At 35.7% G+C, this 5,732-nt stretch overlaps 1 long non-coding RNA gene across 1 annotated transcript; it reads right to left on the bottom strand.

Moving 5' to 3' along the window:
* Nucleotides 1-554: 554 nt before the first annotated feature.
* On the bottom strand, nt 555-5,476 carry LOC130344669 (uncharacterized). Its single transcript, XR_008883547.1, has 2 exons — nt 4,984-5,476; nt 555-2,582 (listed from the first exon to the last, which is right to left on the bottom strand). It is a non-coding gene; the product is annotated as an uncharacterized LOC130344669 (long non-coding RNA).
* Nucleotides 5,477-5,732: the final 256 nt, after the last annotated feature.

The following is a 5,732-nucleotide window of genomic DNA, read 5'->3' as shown; positions in this document are numbered from 1 at the left end:
TCTAGCCTGATTGTTATCAGTAATTAATATAAATATTAATTACCTGTCCTGTGGTTCCTTTCTTGCAGTTGACGGGGGTATAGGTCACTTTCACCTTCTCACCGGACATCAGTCACCTGTAAAAAGACACAGGTATGATAACATGTTCCTGATACATGCTACAGACGCTAATATATATAACACTCTAGGGCCAGAACTACTTATCTCAGGGATTATGAAACCGCATAAGAAAAAGGAACAAAAAAAAAATGGAACACATTGGGATTTAGATGATAGGGATTTTTATTTCTATAGTAGTGCAGTGTACTACTCCTCCCATCATCCCAGGATGATGTTGACGCAGACTATTGACAGGTTTTTGGAGGGTTTGTTTTTGTAATGTTTGGGTTATGTCTTAATTTTCATTTATTTATTCATACATTTTAAGGGTAATATATGTTTTCTTTGGGGGAGGGGGCAGAAAATTTTATAAATTATTATTGTGTATTTCTTTTTTCAAAAGCATTTCTGCCTTTCTACTGTTTTCTTTTTTTGTTGGTGGGGGAGGGGGGGAGGGTCAATAAATCATGTTATTACACTTTTGTTTTATGGGTTTTTTTTTCACCCATATTCCCATTAGAGGGCAACCTTTCACCAAAGATCTGATTATTTCTATAAAACACTGCACTACTATTGTGGTGCAGTGTATTATTCCTCTCAGCATTATTCTGACAGGCAGTGCATGGTTATGGCATTGTGAGGGATTTGTATGGGGTTATATAGTTTTTGGGGGAATTTTTATACATTTTTTCTATTTTCTTAATTTTATATTTCATACCAAATATGTTTTTTTAGGGATATTTTTGTAGAAGTTTTTTTTCTTTTTTAATTATTTTATTAACCTTCTTTTTCTTTTATTGTTTTTAATGGAAATATGTCACCAGTGTCACCTACACAAAAGTGGTGGTACTGACAGATAGTGCAGGTGACACTGGTGACAACGGTACTTACCTTTTCCCGTTCAGTGGCGGGAATCTCCGGTGATCTTCTCTGTTAAGCTTCAGCTCTGGCCAGCTTGGTGCATGGGCGGAGCATAGGGACATCACCACTGCTGTTCTTTAGCAGCGGGACCAAGCAGGGAGCAGCAGCGGTGATGTCACTAAGCTCTGCCAATGCCCCTAGCCGCTGCTGCTCTCTGCTGGACTCGTAGCAGCAGTGACATTCCTAAGCTCCGCTCGTGCCCCAAGCTGGGCCTAGAGCTGAAGCTTAACAGAGAAGATTACCGGAGATCCCCTCCACGGAACGGGACAAGGCAAGGACCGTTGTCATTAGTGTCACCTGCACTATTCTGTTGGTACCGACAGGTTAGTGCAGGTGACACTGGTGACAAATTTCCTTTAACTATTCCCATCAAGGGACTTTGAGCAGCAATCTTTCGATAGCTATGTAATAATACACTGCACTAGTGTCTTAGGCCTCTTGTCATTATTCTAAAAGACAATGTATGGTTACAGTATTGTCAGGGGTTTTATTTCGGGTTTTCGTTTTTTAAATTTTTTTTCTTTTTTTAATATGTTTTTTTTAGGGTGTTCTGTTTAAATATTTTTTTTTACTTTTTTTTCTTTATTTTTTATTTTTTGGTCTTTTTTAACAAATACGATGAGAGGCCTTTCCCCTGTGATCTTTTGATCACCCATATAATACATTGCAATAGTGTTATAGTGCAGTGTATTATCGCTGTCAGCATTATGTTGACAGCCGATTTTTAATTATAGCTTATGTGAGGGGGGAAATGGGTTATTTTATTTTTTTTTCTTTTTTTATATAAACATTAATTTTTTTGTAGGGGTTGGGATGGGGTGAATTATTTTATAAATTGTTTATTTTTAACTTCATTTACATAGGATCCGGGCAGAATACATTGCCATCTATGATGACGGTAATGTACGCTTGGAACCTCCGGCAATAGTTATTACGTCTGAAAATTCCTAGCTAGCCTTTAAGTTTTTTTTACAAAGGGGACTTTTAACAGCGATCTTAAGATCGCTCATATAATACACTGCACTAGTATTAAAGTGCAGTGTATTATGCGCTTCATTATTATTTCAACAGGCTATGTAGTATTATGGCTATAGTCTTTTAATATATAGTTTTTTAATTCTCATTATTTTTATAATTATATATTTGTAGTAAAAAAAATTATTGATTTTTCTTTACATTACAGTTATGTTCTAAATCTGTAGTCAGTTTGTCTAAAGGAAACTTGTAAACCTTGGGGTAAGTCGGGTCTATTCTATTAAATATTGATAAAGGAATTCCTACAAATAAAAAACAGATATTAAGGATCATAAATGTTCCTATTCTCTGTACCTGAGACATGGTTGTGTTATATAAGAAGCTGTCCATAGACGATATGCTTATTAACAACACATATATGTTCATGTATAAGGTGGAGACTATGACATCTCTGCAGGTCTAGATATTACATCTAGCCTGATTGTTATCAGTAATTAATATAAATATTAATTACCTGTCCTGTGGTTCCTTTCTTGCAGTTGACGGGGGTATAGGTCACTTTCACCTTCTCACCGGACATCAGTCACCTGTAAAAAGACACAGGTATGATAACATGTTCCTGATACATGCTACAGACGCTAATATATATAACACTCTAGGGCCAGAACTACTTATCTCAGGGATTATGAAACCGCATAAGAAAAAGGAACAAAAAAAAATGGAACACATTGGGATTTAGATGATAGGGATTTTTATTTCTATAGTAGTGCAGTGTACTACTCCTCCCATCATCCCAGGATGATGTTGACGCAGACTATTGACAGGTTTTTGGAGGGTTTGTTTTTGTAATGTTTGGGTTATGTCTTAATTTTCATTTATTTATTCATACATTTTAAGGGTAATATATGTTTTCTTTGGGGGAGGGGGCAGAAAATTTTATAAATTATTATTGTGTATTTCTTATTTCTTTTTTCAAAAGCATTTCTGCCTTTCTACTGTTTTCTTTTTCTTTTTTTGTTGGTGGGGGAGGGGGGGGGGTCAATAAATCATGTTATTACACTTTTATTTTATGGGTTGTTTTTTTCACCCATATTCCCATTAGAGGGCAACCTTTCACCAAAGATCTGATTATTTCTATAAAACACTGCACTACTATTGTGGTGCAGTGTATTATTCCTCTTAGCATTATTCTGACAGGCAGTGCATGGTTATGGCATTGTGAGGGATTTGTATGGGGTTATATAGTTTTTGGGGGAATTTTTATATATTTTTTCTATTTTCTTAATTTTATATTTCATACCAAATATGTTTTTTTAGGGATATTTTTGTAGAAGTTTTTTTTCTTTTTTAATTATTTTATTAACCTTCTTTTTCTTTTATTGTTTTTAATGGAAATATGTCACCAGTGTCACCTACACAAAAGTGGCGGTACTGACAGATAGTGCAGGTGACACTGGTGACAACGGTACTTACCTTTTCCTGTTCAGTGGCGGGAATCTCCGGTGATCTTCTCTGTTAAGCTTCAGCTCTGGCCAGCTTTGTGCATGGGCGGAGCATAGGGACATCACCACTGCTGTTCTTTAGCAGCGGGACCAAGCAGGGAGCAGCAGCGGTGATGTCACTAAGCTCTGCCAATGCCCCTAGCCGCTGCTGCTCTCTGCTGGACTCGTAGCAGCAGTGACATTCCTAAGCTCCACTCGTGCCCCAAGCCGGGCCTAGAGCTGAAGCTTAACAGAGAAGATTACCGGAGATCCCCTCCACGGAACGGGACAAGGCAAGGACCTTTGTCATTAGTGTCACCTGCACTATCTGTTGGTACCGACAGGTTAGTGCAGGTGACACTGGTGACAAATTTCCTTTAACTATTCCCATCAAGGGACTTTGAGCAGCAATCTTTCTATAACTATGTAATAATACACTGCACTAATGTCTTAGGCCTCTTGTCATTATTCTAAAAGACAATGTATGGTTACAGTATTGTCAGGGGTTTTATTTCGGGTTTTTGGTTTTTACATTTTTTTTCTTTTTTTAATATGTTTTTTTTTAGGGTGTTCTGTTTAAATATTTTTTTTTAACTTTCTTTTCTTTATTTTTTATTTTTTGGTCTTTTTTAACAAATACGATGAGAGGCCTTTCCCCAGTGATCTTTTGATCACCCATATAATACATTGCAATAGTGTTATAGTGCAGTGTATTATCGCTGTCAGCATTATGTTGACAGTCGATTTTTAATTATAGCTTATGTGAGGGGAGAAATGTTTTTTTTTTTTTTTTTTTTTTATATAAACATTTATTTTTTGTAGGGGTTGGGGTGGGGTGAATTATTTTATAAATTGTTTATTTTTAACTTCATTTACATAGGATCCGGGCAGAATACATTGCCATCTATGATGACGGTAATGTACGCTTGGAACCTCCGGCAATAGTTATTCCGGCTGAAAATTCCTAGCTAGCCTTTAAGTTTTTTTTACAAAGGGGACTTTTAACAGCGATCTTAAGATCGCTCATATAATACACTGCACTAGTATTAAAGTGCAGTGTATTATGCGCTTCATGATTATTTCAACAGGCTATGTATTATTATGGCTAAAGTCTTTTAATATATAGTTTTTTAATTCTCATTATTTTTATAATTATATATTTGTAGCAAAAACAAATTATTGATTTTTCTTTACGTTACAGTTATGTTCTAAATCTGCAGTCAGTTTGTCTAAAGGAAACTTGTAAACCTTGGGGTAAGTCGGGTCTATTCTATTAAATATTGATAAAGGAATTCCTACAAATAAAAAACAGATATTAAGGATCATAAATGTTCCTATTCTCTGTACCTGAGACATGGTTGTGTTATATAAGAAGCTGTCCATAGACGATATGCTTATTAACAACACATATATGTTCATGTATAAGGTGGAGACTATGACATTTCTGCAGGTCTAGATATTACATCTAGCCTGATTGTTATCAGTAATTAATATAAATATTAATTACCTGTCCTGTGGTTCCTTTCTTGCAGTTGACGGGGGTATAGGTCACTTTCACCTTCTCACCGGACATCAGTCACCTGTAAAAAGACACAGGTATGATAACATGTTCCTGATACATGCTACAGACGCTAATATATATAACACTCTAGGGCCAGAACTACTTATCTCATGGATTATGAAACCGCATAAGAAAAAGGAACAAAAAAAAATGGAACACATTGGGATTTAGATGATAGGGATTTTTATTTCTATAGTAGTGCAGTGTACTATTCCTCCCATCATCCCAGGATGATGTTGACGCAGACTATTGACAGGTTTTTGGAGGGTTTGTTTTTGTAATGTTTGGGTTATGTCTTAATTTTCATTTATTTATTCATACATTTTAAGGGTAATATATGTTTTCTTTGGGGGAGGGGGCAGAAAATGTTATAAATTATTATTGTGTATTTCTTTTTTCAAAAGCATTTCTGTCTTTCTACTGTTTTCTTTTTCTTTTTTTGGTGGTGGGGGAGGGGGGGGGGGGTCAATAAATCATGTTATTGCACTTTTATTTTATGGGTTGTTTTTTTCACCCATATTCCCATTAGAGGGCAACCTTTCACCAAAGATCTGATTATTTCTATAAAACACTGCACTACTATTGTGGTGCAGTGTATTATTCCTCTCAGCATTATTCTGACAGGCAGTGCATGGTTATGGCATTGTGAGGGATTTGTATGGGGTTATATAGTTTTTGGGGGAATTTTTAAATAT

Source organism: Hyla sarda, unplaced genomic scaffold (genome assembly GCF_029499605.1).
Source record: "Hyla sarda isolate aHylSar1 unplaced genomic scaffold, aHylSar1.hap1 scaffold_727, whole genome shotgun sequence".
Lineage (NCBI taxonomy): Eukaryota > Metazoa > Chordata > Amphibia > Anura > Hylidae > Hyla > Hyla sarda.
Note: the sequence above shows the minus strand (reverse complement) of the source record. Positions and strands in the feature narration are given on the sequence as shown.